This window comes from Rhinolophus sinicus, chromosome 7, assembly GCF_057876585.1.
Source record: "Rhinolophus sinicus isolate RSI-liver-muscle chromosome 7, RSI-T2T, whole genome shotgun sequence".
NCBI classification, from domain to species: domain Eukaryota; kingdom Metazoa; phylum Chordata; class Mammalia; order Chiroptera; family Rhinolophidae; genus Rhinolophus; species Rhinolophus sinicus.
The window spans coordinates 27,519,009-27,535,995 of NC_142507.1; positions in this window are offsets into that span (position 1 = coordinate 27,519,009).

Genomic DNA, 16,987 nt, shown 5'->3' on the forward strand with positions numbered 1-16,987 from the left:
TCCCTTTGTATCTATCAATATTTGCTTTATATATATAGGAGGTTCTATATTGGGTGCATAAATGTTTACAAGGGTTATATCCTCTTGTTGGATTGATTCCTTTATCATTATGGAATGTTCTTCTTCATCTCTTATTATAGCCTTTGTATTAAATTTATTTTCTCTGGTGTATGTGTTGTCACCCAGCTTTTTTTTCTTTTTTCTTTTTCTTTTTCTTTCTTTTTCCATTTTCATGAAATGTCTTTTTCCATCCCTTTACTTTCAGTCTGTGTATGTCTTTTGATCAGAAGTGGGTCTCACATATGTATTATTTTCTTATCCATTCAGCTACCCTATGTCTTTTGATTGGAGCATTGAACCCATTTACATTCAAAGTCATTATTGATAGATACAGAATTATTGCCATTTTATTATTTATATTCATGTTCTTTTTTTCCCCTCTGCTCTTTCTTAAAGAAGTACCTTTAACATTTCTTGTAATACTTGTTTGGTGATTATGAACTTCTTTAGCTTTTTCATGTCTAAAATCTCTTTACCTTTCCTTGGTTTTAAATAATAGCCTTGCTTTGTAGAGTAGTCTTGGTTGTACGCCCTTGGTTTTCATCACTTTGAATATTTCATGCCAATCCCTTCTGGCCTGCAAATTTTCTGTTGAGAAGTCAAGTGATAATCTTATGGGATCTCCCTTGTAGGTAACCAACTGCTTTTCTCTTGCTGCTTTTAACATTCTCTGTTTGTCTTTAAACTGTGCCATTTTAATAATGATGTGTCATGCCGTGGACCTCATTTGGTTCATCTTGTTTCAGACTCTGCTCTTCCTGAACTTGTCACCAGGTGTGTTAGTTCTGGGGTCTCTTGGGAGGAGCCCCCACACAGGCCAAAGTCAGCTGCTGCCTGTGAACCCCCAGGGCTACCTGATAGGAGCTACAAAGCTATTTGTAGTTGGTTGCTGCTTGTGCTGGGCCTGGAAGCACATCAGAGATTCCACACTGCAAATCAAGGCCAGCTGCCACCATCACTGGGCCTGGGACAGCTCAACAAAAGGCACCCTGAGGACTACTTCCACTTGTTGTCTTCTCATAAGGCTCAGCCACTGAAAAAACTCTGGATGGTACATGAGTTGGGTGATGCGTGTTCTCAGGGAATCACCAGGGTAGGGTAAGCGGTGTTTACCAGGTTAATGCCAATTCAGATTTCGCATCAGTGCTGGGCCTTGGGCCACTCAGCAAAAGGCACAGAGCACACTGAAGCCAGCCACCACCTGCCTGGGGTCCAAGGATCCCTAGGAGTTTCCCAAGAAAGACTACATTGGGGTCCAAGACCAGCTGCCCTCTGCCAAAAGAGCCTCAGGAGGTGCACAAGTTGGCTGGTGCCATCACCAGGGTAGGGTGGAACAAGTGGAGTTCACCAGACCAATACAGATTCATTTTGGCCATGGGGTTGGGCGGGGGAGGTGGCTCAACACAGGAAAGTTGGCATCCCCCCTCTGGCTACATGGGAGAAGGGATCAACACAGGGACAATGATAACTGTCCCTCCAGTCCTCACCCTGAGGTCACACAATTCAGTCTCTCCCTATATGTCTCTGTCACCTTCTGACCAAGTATTCCTCCACTGGAGCCCAGGGGGAGTGCCTGGGAAATAGAGAGTCTGTGCTTGGGCCCTTTAAGAGGATGTCTCGGTTTCTAGCAGCCCTCTGTCTCATCCAGTCAGATGGAAGCCCCACTTATTTTCACAGCCAGATGTTGTGGTCTCCTCTTCCCTGTACTGGTGTTCTGGGCTGGGGAGCTGGGTATGGGGTTGGGACCCCTAACCCCTCAGGGGGGGCCTCTGCAGGTGAGATATCCCTCCCAATTCTCAACTGTCACATATGGATGTGGGGCCAACCTGTTCTGCATCTCTTCCTTCCTACCAGTCTCCACATTGATTCTTCTTTATATCCTTAGTTATGGAACTTCTTTTCAGCTATTCTTCAGATTGTTTTCCAGGTTGATTGTTCTATAACTTAGTTGTAATTGTAATGTGGTCATGGAAGGAGGCAAGCACAGCATTTACCTACTCTGCCATCTTGACCAGATGGAATTACTTCAGCTTCATAAAGAACATCTAGTATCTACAAAAGCCGCTACAACTAACGTCATATATAATGGTGAAAGACTGAATGCTTTCTCCCTAATATCAGGACAAGACAAGGCTCTACCACTCTTATTCAGCACAGTATTGGAAGTTCTATCCACTGCAATATCAAGGGGGGAAAAAGACAGAAAATTAGAATGGGGGAGATAAAACTCTGTATTTGTAAATGACATGATTGTCTACATAGAAATCCCAAAGATTTACAAAAGACAATTCCTAGAAGCAAATAGTAAGTTCAGTAAGGTCACAGAATACAAGATCAGCCCACAAAATAAAATCATATTTCTACATACTAATAATGAACATTTTGTAACTCAAATAAAAATAAGTCACCATTTAGAATCATTCCAAAGACAATGAAATATTAAGGTACACACTTAACAAAACATGTATACAGGAACTGTATGTTGAAAATTACAAAATGCTCATGAAAGAAATAAAAAGACATGAATTAATGGAGAGACACACCATGTTCATGGATTGGAAAATTCTACAGAGTAAAGATGTTAAGTCTCCCCAAGTAGGTCTATAAGTTTAATGTAATTCCTATCCAAATCTATCAAGGCTTTTTGTAGATAGACAAGCTTATTCTAAAAATTTTATAGAAAGGTACAGGCAAAGGTAAAATAATCTTGAAAAAGAAGAATAAATTGAGGGGAAGAATTCTTATCTGACATCAAGTCTTATCGTATAGCTACAGTTATTAAGACAGTGTGGTATTGACACAAGGGCAAACATTAGATCAAAGGAGCAGAACAGAGAACACAGAAATAGAACTAGATAAATATTTTCAACTGATTTTTGACAACAGTGCAAAGGTAATTCAATGAAGAAAAGCTAGCTTTCTCAAGAAATGGTACCAATGAAATAGGATATTAGCAAGGGGAAGGGAATGAACCTCAAACTACACCTCTTATACAAAAATTAATTCAAATTGAATCATAAACTTAAGTGTAAATACACAACTATAAAACTTTTAGAAAAAAAAATAGGAGAAAATCTTCAGGATCCAAGATTAGGCAAATAGACTTCAAACCGAAATCACATCCATTAAAAATATTGATGAACTGGATCTCATCAAAATTAAAAGCTTTTGCTCTGTGAAAGTTCATGTGAAAAGAATGAAAAGACAAGCTACAGATAGGGAGAAAATGTTGACAAGCCGTGCATCTGACAAAAGATTAGTATCCAGAACATATGAAGAGCTCTCAAAATGCAAGAGTCATAATAATTGATACTTCAATTAGAAAATAATAAAAAATGAAGATATATTTCACTAAAGAGGATATGCACATGGAAAATAAGTGCATGAAAAGATAGTCAACATCATTAGTCATTAGGGAAATGAAAATTTAAATCACAGTGAGATCACTACATACTTATCAGAATGGCTAAAATGAAAACAAGTACGAATACCAAATGTTGGCAAGGATATAGAGAAACTGGGTCATTCATGTGTTGCTGTGGGAATATATAACGGTACAGCCACTTTTGGAAAAAAAATTGGCAGGTTTTTTTTAAATGAAATTAAACATTAAACTACCATACAACCCAGCAATGGTACCTTTAGACATTCATCCAAGAGAAATGAAAACTTATTTTCACACAAAAACCTGTACACAAATGTTATAGCACATTTATTAGTAATCGCCAAAAACTAAAATCAGCCCAAATGTCCTTCAGCAGGTGAATGAATAAAAAAGTGTAGAAGAGATATAACATGGAATATTGCCCAGCAATAAAAAGGAACTATTCACATATGCAACAACTTGGATGAATCTCCAGGAAATTGTGCTGAGTTCTATTTATATAACATTTTGATATGAAAAAATTTTAGGACAAAGGGACAAATTAGTGCTTGCCAAGGATTGGGACAAGAGGGGGAGGGAGGACAAGGGTAAGAGTTAAGTGAGTAATGCTATAAAAGGCAACAGAAGTGATCTTTGTGGTGGTAAAACTGTTTAGTGACTTGACTATGGCGGCATACATGTGACACACATGTGACAAAACTATATAAAATAAAGGAACCACACATGTGACAAAACTATATAAAATAAAGGAACATACACACAAATGAGTGCAAGTGAAACTGAATAAGGTAGGTGTCAATATCAATATTCTATCTGAGATACTGTACTACAGTTTTGTAAAATGTTACCATTGGGGAAAACTGGGTAAAGAGTAAATGCGATCACTCACATTTTCTTTTTTTATTCAACTACATGTGAATCTACAACTATCTCAATAAAATTTTCAATGAATAAAAAGGAAAAACAACCTATGGTTATGAACGGGTCTTTGCTCTGAGCTGGGTTCCTGTTTGGCCCAGAGAACCTCCACCAGCCTCAACACACACAGAGGTTTTTGCAGGCCCAGGTGCAAAACAGGAGGGTGTGATTAGCATGGCACCTTGGCCTCAGTGAGAATCTACTACCACATCTGCTCTTGTTGATCTGCATAGCTGAGGTTATGCTTAGAGTGAAGTAACTGTCCAGACTTTAAAAATCAGGATATGTGGTCTGACACAGGGTTTGAAATCAAGAAGCTCCTAGAAAATGCAAGATGTATGTTTGGAATGGGTTTTGAAGAAATCTCTTTAAGGACAAAGGATCAAAATGTCTCCGCAATCCTTGTATCTCTAAAAGATGGGAAGCAAAAGTACAAAAAGCCAAACTCAAATTGTAGGGTAGAAAGTCTTCCCATGCTAACATTTATCTAGTAACTCCTGTGTAACAGGTCCTGATCTAGGTCCTCATCTGCATTATCTAATTTAACTTCTAGTCACCTGGAAAAGTAAATATTGTCATTCCATGTTAGAGATGAGAAAACTGAGGTTTGGAGTAGTTAAGTAACCATTCTTGTCTTTCCTGTAGCAAATTAAGGATTCTATATTTGGAAGTTGTTGCCTGTTCTTATGGTACTTGTGTAAAGATCCAATAATGTAGAAAGATAGGGACAATTGTTTTGAACTGAAGACTCCTGCATTCCCTATCAGTTCTCTCTGAGGTAGAACACTAAAGTGATCACAGAAAGTCATGGGAGATTCCTATTTCTTAGCATTTCAACATGTAAAGGGAGCACAGGAGTGACATTAATACTGTATTTGCCTTTGGAGATACAGGTGATTGCTCTAAACAACCTTCATTTTAATTATGAGTTTTAGCCCTATCACCTTATCAAATCACCAAGCAAAACTGCTAACAGCCAATTTGCTGAATTAGACTTTGGTTCTGTCCCTAAGTCTTTGCCCAACTTCTGACAAATTCATCCAAATACAGTTTATGGGAGGTAAAGGAGTTCCCTATTAACCTATTCAAAGTATAGTGATATACCCAAGATTCTTTCACCATACAAGCGCTCCTAATGTCCAAGCAGTGTTTGGGTCAGAAGACTCAACGTTCTAACAAATCTTCACATGAAGTGGCATTACTGCAATCTTAACCTAACAGCCCAGAGCTTTTTGCTAGCCTGCATAGCCTGCATATTGGCCAAATTCTGCCCGCAGATTATGTACCCATGACTCCTCCTGATTTCCATTCAAAGACTTTTGCAAAACTAGTCCCTACTTGATGGTTAAGAAAGCTCTGTCGGTAACTGAGGATGATTCTGGCCCAAGGGTTTAAATGGCTTGTGACTGAACCGGAAACACATCTACAACGCAGTTTAATTATTGGTGATGACAACACAAGCTCTTGTATTTTTCTTCTCTATCATCTATTTCAAAATGACTTTGTCGTAGTTTATAGTTGGTTGATTTAAACTTAATGAATGCTCAGAACCCAAAATCCTTAATATATCATCCCTTGCCAGAGAAGGAGCGAAGTGAAGCAACGCGATTAAACGGGTACCGCTAACAGCCCCTGCCAGACACACTAGAGGAGACAGCTGGGAAAGAAGAACAGTTTCCATTCCTTGAAAAATGGGTGAGGAAGCACAGCCCACTATGCAGGATAGGAAACCTGTCCTTTGAGCCCCAGGAGCTGTGCCTCTCTGGGAACCCAGGAAAGAAATACATTCTTGGCTGGCATTCAAGACAGAAAGCAAACCACTTCTCTCAGAAACAGGTCAGTGGATGGCCCTCTGGGAAAATCAAAGCCTCAACACCTCCTGACCGGTAGGGGCCTGCCCAGCACTGGGCCTTGGAGAGCAGTTGGAATTTGCAACCTACTGCACAGAAACTCGCACATGCCTTTAGCACTATTGACAGAAACAGCACCTTGTTTCCAATCTGGCTGTAGATAATGAAATTAGCTCCCAAATTACCATAAAGTGGAAAAAGTAAACACAAAAGCAGGAGCTAAGTTTTCAGGCGTTCCTCCTCCCCTCATACAGACCAGTAATGTCTAAGGCTTTTAGCTGTTTAAATTCAAAGCAACGCTTCTGTTTTTCTAAGTCTCTATTTTGACCCCAAGCAGATAAAGAACACTAAATGACACATTCAGCACAGTTGCTGTGTTCTTGCAGGGCCGCTCTGTTTACATCAGGAAATCCAGCCGGGCGCGGACCGGGGTGGGGGGTGGGCCGGCGGAGGCGGCCGGGCGCCGGCCTCCCTCGTGCTTGCCGCCGCGCTCTGCTGGCTCCGCCGCGCTGGCCCCTGGCGCTAGGCAGCTGACTCCATCCAGATGTTCCGTGGCTCCAGAGTGGCTGCTGCGCGCAGTAAATGGGCATTGGAGGCTCGTCAATCTGGGCCAGAGCAATTGCGGTCTCGCGGGCGGCCCCACTGGAACACGGAAACATACGCGCGGGAGGGGACGGTGCAGGGTGCTCCCAGGGCGCTGGGAGGCGAGCTCTAATGACCGACCCGGGAAATGTTCTTGATACATTAGTACATTTCCTTGTAAATGTTTTACACTTTAAAAGAAAGGGGAATGCTGTATATCATTTGGAAATGTTGGCTGTCTATAGGTCCCTGTGGATATTACTGGGTTAGTACGACTTGTAACCAGAGCAAGAGAAACATAAAAAAGCTGGGAAACACTGCCAATTAGTCATTACAGGGAGATTGTAAAAACAAGAGAAAGAGAAAAAGGAGGGAGCAGAAGGAGTAGAAGAAGAATAAAATGCCCCAGGAAAAAAAAATTAAAGAAACTAGAAGCGTTTTTGTGGTGCTCCCAGAATAGAACAGGGAAGCAGAACAGCTGGCAGCCTTCTAATCAGGCGCGACCTGCAAACCAGCAAATTCCCAGTGCAGTCCGGAAGGACGTTGAGATTTCCTAAACTATACCTCCTTGCTGTCCCTGTAAAGCTCGAACTGGGTCAGTGGGCAGGCAGTGTGCTTTGGAGCAGGACCCAATTGTGCAAAATCCAAGGTAGACATTTATTTCTGATTGCTTGCCGCTTACATGGTCGTTGCTAGCTGAGTTATAAAAAGAAGACAGAAACCATTTCTTTAGCAGTCGCAAGTCCTCACCAGCCACCGACGTCAAGCAGACTGCAGCCATGCTTGCTGAAAACTGTTTTAAGGTTATGCTAATTCTGAATGAAATCATTTTCCCCCCTGCTTTTTGCCAGATTCAAGGACCCAAGATGATGTAACATCACAGGCTGAAATGAATCTGAGTGATCCTCCCCGCCCTTCTGCAGCAACTTTATTGATTCTATTCAGGAGTTATAAGTGAGGAGATATAGCATGGCTCAATATTAAATTAAGGTTGCAGGCAAAATCCTAGGACAGGCAATGCTCCCTCCAGGGAAGATTTGTGATAGCTCATGTGCCTCCAGGAAGTGGGGTGGGGGAGGTGCTGGAGAGAAAGCTGGGGCCCATTTGCCAGAGACTATGGGATAAATGTTGCTGGCAGGAGAGGAACTGCTTATCTCAGCAGTATGAGGAGCCAGCCTCCAGCCAGACTTCTTCAGCCCACAAGATTTCAGTCCCCACCTCCTCTGAGTCATGAGGACAGCCACATGTGCCTCAGATCCAGTCCCTGGCTCAGGTACAACTTTGCTAATCAGAAGGGGTCCTTCTTGGTGCCTGACCACAAGTCAGCAGATGTACAGCTCAGCTTTACCAGTACAAAATATCTTGCATAAGATCTGTTTTAAAAACAATTATATGAGCAAATTTTTTTGGCTTCTAATCAACAGGTTTTTGAAAATCTAATAGTAAGATCTCAAAAAATTATTAAACCACAAACTATTTTAAAATAACATTAAACCAGACACTAAATGAAGAATTCTTATAGAATCATCAAGAATGTGCTCTACTCCCTGAGCTCAAAACATCCTCACGTGTGCATTCAGGAGTTCCTAGCGATTGTCCCTAACATTAAAGGTAGTAACTTAATTGTATCTGGGCCTTCTTCAGAGACAGAGTCTAAAACAGTAAAAATTCTTTATCTGGAAGGACTTTTACCTTCATAATATATAGCTTTAAAGTCATTCAATGGAGAAGCTATAAACAGAGACTAATTAGAAAACCTTTGTGAACTGGGCCCTTGATCAATCCACTAGCACAGCCCACAGTGATGGGCCAATTTCACCAATGGCAGGGACCACAACAGATTAATTGTGTCTCCTTTGAATTGAGGACTCAAAAATAGCATTATGGTTTTTCCAACAAGCCTTTTCCAGCTAATATGATTTCTCCAAAGCTTCTCTCTGTATAAAGCTCGCCACCTGCCACCATCTCTGTCTCTGTCCAATGTCCCCCTTCCTGTCAGGTTCACCTGGCTCCTTTAATACTTCCATTTCTCACCTCCTCTCTGATTGTGGTTGAACTTGATGGCTGAAATCTTGGCCTTCTGCTATTCTCTCTACATATTATTTTCTTCCACAGTTATCTCATAATAACAGTTTTTACTAATGACATTGAAATTTAAAGCTACAATCTTGACATTTTTCTCAGGTTAGGTGCATTTGCTGCAACTAGTCATTTTCATTTGAACGTCATGTCATCATTCGAAATTCAGTACCTTGAAGAGCAAATGCATTATCTTCCTTCCCAAATTCAACTAACTCAGCCCTCCTGACTCTCCAATTACTACCAAAGTTAACGTCAATGTCCCAGTAACACAGGCCCGTAACTTCAGAGTTTCTCTTTAACTCATTCCCCTCTCTCATTGTTCTATTCTAATTCTATAAGACCTCTGGGTGTGAGGCCCTGCCCCACACATGTAGATACAAAAGTGAACAAGACAGCCAGCAGTTCTTCACGCATAGCCCACTCAGCACGTGAATGCCATGTCAATCATACCAGCATCACCTGGTAGCATAATTTCTCTCTTGAAAGACTTGCAGTCCTCACCTTTTCTTTATATGAAAAAGCTCATGTCAATTAATCTTGAAAATCTCAAACAAAGCTGAGCTCTTCTTCCATTTTGATCTTCAGTTTCCCCAGGAACCTCCTCTGGGAAAAGCCTATGTAATGCAGGGACTCAGCTCCTGCTCCCTGCACAAGAACACAGGATATGGTGAATCCAAAAAGGAACAACAACAGAGCCATAGATAGAGGAGTCATACCACTATATTCTCGCTGACAGCTGGTCGAGACATAAAAGCAAACATCCGCCAGTACCCCAATGAGGGGTCTTCCTGCACTCCAGCTGGCAGCCAAGCGAGACACAGGAAGTAGGATCAACACGATCTGCAACTCACAACCTGCAACTCACAACCTGCTTGCAAACCGCACTTGCTCGCCGCAATTCAACGTCCACTTCTCTGCCAACTGCCTTGCTAGCGTAGCCACGGCAGTTATATTAGTGGCTAATGGCTAACCAGTCACAGCTGATGGCCAACTAGTTACAGCTGATGGCCATCTACTACCTGAACCAGCGTCTTTCCATGTGAGGTCAAGAGCCTGGAAACTGCTCTCTGGGACTCCATCCCTATAGTCTGTTGTCCTCCTGTCTCTTGCCTACTGAGATCTCTTCTACCAACCTTCAGGAGATCTCTTCCTGGAGAGCCGTCCTTCTACAGATCTTGAGTTCTAGAAAGAGGCTTAAACGCCTCCCTTCTTTCTAACAGGGTAAATTCTAGAGAAACTTTAAGATCAAAATCAAGTCTGCAGTCTTCCACAGGGACCCCCGCATCTGCAGTGAGACATTAGCCACAGCCTACCTTGTTGATAACTGGCTTGTCTGTAGCACTACCTCTTTGTTCCCTAGTTTCAAGCCCCTATTTCCAAGTGTGTTGGCTATCTCCAGTAGATGTCTCATAGGCACTTCAAACTCAAAAACACCAATTACCCCATCTTTGCCCTCAAAGTCTCTTCATCCTTTTGTACTCCCCATTAATTTTGGTAATGGTAGATTTATCTCTTCTTATTCAAATAAAAAACTTGGGAACCCCTCCAGATTCCTCTCCTTCCTGTCCTCCAGCTTCCACTGGAGAGTGCAGCTGCAGATCGAGGAGCAAAACAATGGTGTGCCCTATACCTCCCCACCACTTGCCCTAGACCCTGTGCCATTCCTTGTTGCTTGTGGGGACAAAGCCAGGAGTGCAGTTTCCAGGCTCTCGGCCTCACGTGGAAAGGTGCTGGCTCAGGTAGTAAATGGCCATCAACTGTGATTGGATGGCCATCAGCTGTGGCTAGTTGGCCGTCAGCTGTAACCAATGAGCCATTGGCCACTAATATAACTGCTGTGGCTACGCTAGGAGAAGAAAGGAGGGTAGGAAGAAGATAGTGGCTGAGCTAGCAAGCACGGATTACGAGAGCGGATCATAGCCAGCAAGTGGGGTTGGTTGGCTGGCAGAGAAGCGGACGGCAGGTTGCAGATCATGTGGCTCCTGCCTCCTGTGTCTCCAACCCAGCCGCCAGTGAGACTATAGTGGTATGATTCCCCTATCTATGGCTCCATGGGTGTTCATTTTTGGCCTCACCATATCCTGCGTTCTTATATGGGGAGCAGGACTAGAGACCCCGCCTGACACCCCGCATGACACTGCTTTTCCTAAACCTGCCCACAACTCTGTAAATAGTCCCTTTGATATACTCTTCTCAAACTACCCAATTTGAGTATACTTTCTGCCAGGAAAACTGACATACTGACCCTATACAGAATTCCGTATATCATATAACTTTATGATCTCAGCCCCAGCACAACTCCTGACACATAGGAAGTAACTGATAACAGTTTGTCGAATGAATATTTACTTTATGAATACACAATGTTTGATATTTAAGTCTCTAGTGTAACTTTCATTAACAATTAGACTGTAAGTTTAAGGGATTTCACAGAGCATCTAAAATGTGCTCATATACAACAGGTGCTCAATAACTATTAAGTAAAGCAATGTTATTGAAAGATTGAGTATAGTCTCTATTAAGGAAGAAGCTGGAAAACAGGAACAAAGTAAAAAAAAAAAAAACAGGAGGAAGAGGAGGAGAAGAAGAGAAAAATCATTGCCATGCGGGGTCTCTGGTCCTGCCCCCCGCATAAGAACACAGGACATGGTGAGGCCAAAAAGGAACACCAATGGAGACATGGATGGGGGTTCATACCACTATAGTCTTGCTGGCGGCTGGGTTGGAGACACAGGAAGCAGGAGCCACATGACGCACAACCCACCGTCTGCTTCTCTGCCAAACAACCAATCCCTCCCTAGCGTAGCCTCCGCAGTTATATCAGTGGCTAATGGCTTACTGGTTACAGCTGATGGCCAACTAGTCACAGCTGATGGCCATCTACTACCCGAGCCAGCACCTTTCCACATGAGGCCAAGAGCCTGGAATCTGCTCTCTGGGACTCTGTTCCCACAATCATTCTGGTTAAACAATATCATAATCATTCCATTTGTACTATTATTTTTGCATTTGAAAGTACTCCTCCCATCTCTTGTGTGTAATTGTCCCTGGTTTATCACATGACAGCATTTTCAAACTGAGAAGCCAACAAAAGCTATCAGGAAGGCTTCTCGTTTAACCTTATTTATTTCTTATGTTCTCAACAAAAGTTTATTTGCACATTTATTAAGGCAATCATCAATCAGTGTGCTGAGTGTAGAGGCAATTCCCAAGAACTTATCTAGAGAAGTTGAAATGAGACATTGGGAGGAGAACATGGGAATAAGCAAACACAAAATGGTAAGCAATGCCATAAGAATTAACCTTTTCACTGTGTTAATTGATCTTGTTTGTACTCCAAAATGTATCAGAAATCCACAGAAAATAATTACACTATTTATATTTTAAGTAAATACAGTTAAGGTGCTACATTTTATTAAAATAAATGATTACTTTAAAGCATAAAAATTTCTAATTGTTATCCATTCTTGAAAAACACAAAAATATAGAAAAATGTACATTTCCTTTCCTACACTTCCTTTCTGGAACACTCAGCTTGTGGGGTAAAGTCTAATGGTGCAGTCAGCAGCATGGAAATATCATTTGACTGTGGACGAACATTGTAGTGGAAAGGTTAAGACATTGTCATACTAGCACAGAACAGGGTGTATGCAATTCTCTAAAAGCTAAGGAAGACCCCATATAGCTGGTGACATCTGAGTAATTAGTTGCCTGCTAACAGTTCAGGGAGAGTGAATGCATCACTGGCAGTCCTAAGAATTCAGCTCAACAGATGTCTAGACTATGAAAAAATCGTTAAGTAGGTCAGACTCCTAAACCACATCTCTTTTTATTAATTGGATCACCAGGATTCCACCCCCTGTGTCTGACAGTTTGAATTAATGTACTTATACTTGGGTATAATCACTCAGGAATTACATCAGGAGGAGGTGGTTTTCTCCAGCTAGAAAGTACTCAACATAGGTGTCATGCAGGGTCTCTGGTCCTGCTCCCCACACAAGAACGCAGGATATGGGGAGGCCTAAAAGGAACACCAATGGAGCCATAGATAGGGGAGTCATACCACTATATTCTCGCTGGCAGCTGGGTTGGAGACACAGGAAGCAGGAGCCACACTACCTGGAACCTTCCATCCACTTCTCTCTGCCAACCAATCTCACTTGCTAGCTGCAATCCGCTGTACTAACTACAATCCAGTCTTGCTAGCTTAACGACCATCCTCTTACTAGCCCCCCATTTTCTGCTAGCATAGCCACGGCAGTTATATTAGTGGCAATGGCTCACTGGTTATAGCTGATGGTCAACTAGCCACAGCTGATGCCCATCCAATCACAGTTGATAGCCATTTACTACCTGAGTGAGCACCTTTCCACATGAGGGCGAGAGCCTGGACACTGCACTCCTGACTCTGTTCGCACAACAGGAAATCAGATGTGATCCTAGTTCCAAGGCAATCTTGAGAAAGTAGGTATGGTTCCTGCCCACGGAGTGAAATGTGGACACTGGGCTGGGTTAGATAGATTGTGCTGGGATGCCTGCACCATATTCTTGGTGTCATACATGCAGAGTGGTGAAAGGTCCTAGGCTCCTGTCCTTCCATGTCTTTGGGGTTCAACCCTCCTCCTTCTTTAACAAAATTTCCATAGGCTCAGGGTGTACCCCGTCTCTTAAATAGACTTCAAGTATTTCCCTTCCTTAAGTAATCTCCGATGACAATGTTGGTTAACTAAAATCCAATTCCACCACATGGTGATGAAAAGAGTGAGGTGTCCAGTCTTCCATGAGGCCAGAGGAAGTTAGTGTCTCATCATAGAGACTGCACAGGAGTAAAGTCCACCACAAAGGGACCTTCCATTGTGAATTGAGAAAGCCTTCTCAATTCAATTAGCTTTAAAATGATAAACAGATGAACTTCGTTACTAATAAATTCCTGATCTACCCGTGCCCTTCCCCTGCCCTAGACAACGTTAGTTTCTATACGATTAGGATATATTCCCTTTTTAATGTGAAAATAAATTAGTGATGTAAGTAGAGAGAAATTGTAGCACAAATGACATGCTTTAGGAACAAGGGCTATTTAAAAAAGGAAAGTCTATAATTGGAAGTTAGGCTTAATAGAGCACAGCTCTTTAGCCTTGGCTCATAAAGCAAAGAAAAAGGAGAAAGAGGGGGAGAAAAAGGGGAGGGGAGAAGGACAGGGAGGGGCAAGGGGAGAAGAAGACTCCTGGGTGGGGAGCTTCCTGAAGCCATGAGTAAAATCTGGCAGAGAGCACCCTATACAGCCCTTTTTTGGTTTCAAGCCCCATGGCATCACAATCTATGAATTTTGCTGTGATTGGATTTGAACGAACTTGTAGATTCAAAACAAAACCCATTTGAAACAAGCTCCACAAAGCAGCTCTATCTTCCCAGCATCAGTTAAGTACATTTCCTAACTACCCTTTTCTGTTCTGAATTGTAAAAGGGATTGGAAGGCCCACCTGGGACAAATAGAACAAAGTCCAAACCACACACACAATACACACAGAGAGACACACACACAGCGGCACACACACAGACACACACATGCAAACACACACACACAAACACATAGATACACACACATGCACACATACATATAGAGAGACAGGCACACACATGCACACATGTAGAAAAATACAGCCTGAGACACAGCAGTAGTGGCTGGAAGAGTCACAGGGACACTGGGTGGCACTTTGATTCTGCCATGGAGAACCTGCCCCTCTCTTTTTCTCTGCCTTCTTCTTATTCCTATTGCCTTAATTCTGCCCAGTAGGAGTGAAGAAAAAGTCTTAGACCAGCCCTGCACACATACTATGGGCTTCAAAGAAACCAGGGCAGAAGAAATGAAAACCACCTAACATTCCTGGTGTGGCAGTTACCTACCTATCCCAAACATTTCCTCTTCTTTTGTAGAATTTATTTTCTAAAGAGGTGGGGGTGATATGTATAAGAATCACATATATTTATATAGAACAGGTTTTTTTAAACAGTGAAAAAAAAAAAGCCCAACATGCCGATTGATATAAGAGATCATTGCAAAACAGCTGAATTAACTATGAAAAGGCTAGTTATCTAGATATGCCTCAATGTAAATAACTATGCAGCCAATATGGCCATCATATTTATTTAGTATGTGTTTTAATATGCAAATAGTCCTATCATTGAATGTCGTCTCCTTCCCTATTCTATGCATACCCTGGCTGGGTGCTAAAATCCCCTGTCTCTGATCACCCTGGAAAAGCCAAGGATGTCACACTTTTAACACAGTGGGTGATTTTGCCTCCCCCCCAGGGGATGTTTAGTAATGTCTGGTGATATTTTGGTTGTCATGACTGGGAGACGATAGTGCTACTGGCATCTGGTAGGCAGAGACCAGAGATCCTGTTAAACATTCAATAGTGCAAAAATCAGTCCCTTCCCTCCAAACACAGAAAAATCTGGTTCAAAATGACAATAGTGCTGAGGGTGAGAAACCCTGATTTAACACACAAACCTATCTTCTTCCCCTCCCAAGAGAGCATCTCCACACAACTCTGCCAGTGTATTCTCTTACTCGTTTCTCTTTCATCGTTTTCTCTTAGCTACCAAGGTATCAGCCCTCATGGAATCCACAACTGCTTGGCTAAAAAACCTAGCAATTTGGTCTGCTAACCAGAACTAGAAGTCAGTGTGCTCTACGTACGCAAGCAAGCAAGAGTGATGGTCCAAACCCCTTGCAAAGATAAGCTGAAATAAAAATCAATTGATACCCTCAGACCACAATCACCTTCTGCCAAGTAGTTAGAATCACAGGCATATGATTTCAAGAAAAATAATTTATCTTGGTCAGTTTTATAAGGAAAAAAAATGAAAGCATTTTACCCATTTAGCACTATTCATTTGTGGTCTATATTTAGTTTCTCTGGATAAAATGCAAAGACTTCAGAACTGATGTCAGAATAAATGACAGCTTTTGAAAATGGCAACCATCAGGGTTTTCCTCATAGAATCCAAGTCTTCCCCTGGACATAAGCTTGCAGAAGGCTTGGTAAAATGGGAGGTCTTACATATGCAACAGAGGCAAAAATCTGTCCTCAGCAGAAGATAGCAGGCTTTCTTCAGTTTCCTCCTCTGTTACAGATTGTGTTGTGAGTTTTGGACAAAGTACGTGTTTAAGAAACTGCTGGTTGTAGCTGCCTAATTGTGTAATTTTGAGTAAGATTCATTTCCTGAACCTCAGTTTCCTCACCTGTAAGATGGGCTTCAATATTAATACAACAATTACCAGTGACTAAGCAATTACTATGTGCTGAGCATTGTCTAGGTGGCTTTCATACGAGGTCACACAATTAAGTTTGTGAACTTTCCACCATGTAAGTGCAAATCGTACATCAGTCTAACTTAAATCTCACTACAGCCCTATGATGATCAGGCGTGTTACAAATGAGGAAGCTGAGGCCCAGAGCAGTTAAATAACTGCCCAGGTCACAAAGATGGAGGGAGATAAGATTTCAGTCTAAGCCATCTGTCTCTTAAAAATCACACTCCACTATCAAGTAGGCTCCTGGGAGGAGGAAATGAAATGATACATATATTATCCTTCAATGTAGTTTTTAATGACTGGCAGTTATACTATAATTAAATCAATAAGTTTACTTTTCTGTTTCCCCTCTCTGTAAATGCTGCTGAAAGAGTCAACTAAAAAGGAAACTGGGCCTATTTTCATATAATAGTAAAATATGGTGGTGTCCCACTCATGAATCTGCTGTCAAATAAGGATGTTGTGCTCCCTGAAATTGTACATTAGGCTTCAGATTTATGAAACCCTGCTAGAGTTGAAACCCCAGAAGCAGAGATCATTAAGGTTCAGTTTCATAACGGAATCCCTCAGTCTCATTCTCACTAAAAAAGTGATAAGAGTTCTTCTTCAACATCGCTGTTATTTGAGATCGGGAAGACCTACATGTTGCCATTCTCAGATGAAGAATACTTTTATATTCTTCTGAAGGAATAGTCCTGGAGCTGCATCTTATTTAAATTGTATACCTTACAATCTATGTTATTTTGAGTAATGGAGAAGGAGTCTAAGAGGAGCTGAGAGATACAAGTT